Source organism: Prosopis cineraria, unplaced genomic scaffold (assembly GCF_029017545.1).
Source record: "Prosopis cineraria cultivar Desert tree isolate PC_DT_omini unplaced genomic scaffold, ASM2901754v1 PC9, whole genome shotgun sequence".
Taxonomy (NCBI): Eukaryota; Viridiplantae; Streptophyta; class Magnoliopsida; order Fabales; family Fabaceae; genus Prosopis; species Prosopis cineraria.
The window spans coordinates 2,296,836-2,298,387 of NW_026555340.1; positions in this window are offsets into that span (position 1 = coordinate 2,296,836).

Here is a 1,552-nt window from a genome sequence, read left to right on the forward strand (position 1 = left end):
AAATGTAAAGAAATAAGGAGACTTAACCTATAATAGCCAAGATGAGGAGAAAAAACACCGAAGCCTCTACTCAAGCCATAGCCAACATGAGAAAGTGAAGTGGCAGTATGAGAGCATATGTTGCACATACTCCAAAATTACTAAGTTAACATTAATAAGTATTAGTAGCAACTTAGGTCATTCTTCACCAAGGAGGCTTACTAAGGTCAATTAAGACTAAACTAATGAGCTAAACTAACCAAGATTGATTGATTTTAACTAATTAAATTAATTGGACATAATTAAAAACCTACTTAACTGATGAAATGAAAATAAAAGTGTTTAAAACCTTTCTAAAGTGGAGTTCTAGGAGTTATGGGATGCTAGAGTCCTTGTCTATTTTTTTTAATTAGGCTTAGGTTAATTTTCACTTTCATAACCAAATTAAACCCCTTACACAATTTGGTTTAAATGTGCCTTCCTAACTAATTCAATTAACCAAGTCCTTATACAATTTTATTCAAGTCTCTAATCAATTTCTTAGTTTGGTGTAAAGTGATCAAAACCTCCTTTAGTTCCCTTAAGTGTAACCTGGTCTATGGTATATCAAATGTACAATTTTTCACACAAGATAATTGATAAATCAATGATGTTATATATTTCATCCCATCTTTTCCATTCTTTTTAAATGATAATTTTGGACTAATTTAGATTTAGTGGATATTATTTAAATTATTAGCCAATTTTGAGGAATAATATATTTTTGACTTAATTTTAGGAATTTTTGGCTTAAATTGTGAATGTTTTATTTTCTTATTCTTAACATGGTTTAATTTTACTAATCTTTAATTGAGCTTTGTTAATTTGAATTATCATACATTAGTTGAGTTTTTTAGCCATTTTGTGAAAGAAAAATTATCATTGTTGAAAAAAAAATTAATTTGGAAATATTTCATTAGACATGAGATTCATTTTAGACATAATCTACACTAAAGGTTTGTGTTGACTTTTTAGGTTATGGAAGCACATTTAATAAAATTCAATGGTGAAGATTAATTCTTGAGTTTCAAGATACATCTAATGGTCAAGACTTTGAAAGACAAGGAAGTAATTATTAAAGTTTATTACGGGTGCAATGGACATTTTTAACCAAGAAAAATTAGAGATTTTTCACTTTTCTTTTTATCTTTTTCTTGTTATCCTTTTGAATTTAATGATTGAAATTTTTTTAAACTCTCTACTCTCTCTTCTAGCTGTTAGATCATTTGTTTGAAAACCCTCTTTTCCTCTCAAATATATGTAGCCACCATAAGAAAAGGGGAAGCTGGCTCTCTAATTTCTTTTCCTTCAGTGTCCATCATCATCATCATCATCGCTAGCACCCTCCACTCATCCTCTTCCCCGTGCCATCTCACATCTCATTTCTTCCACTCCAATTCATTTCCAATCACACATATTACTATAAAATCTTAATCAATACATACATATGAATATTGGAGAAAATTTTCAGCAACTACATAAAGTGAAACCAAGTGGAAAAATACTAAACCAACAAGTTAAATAACAATTTTGG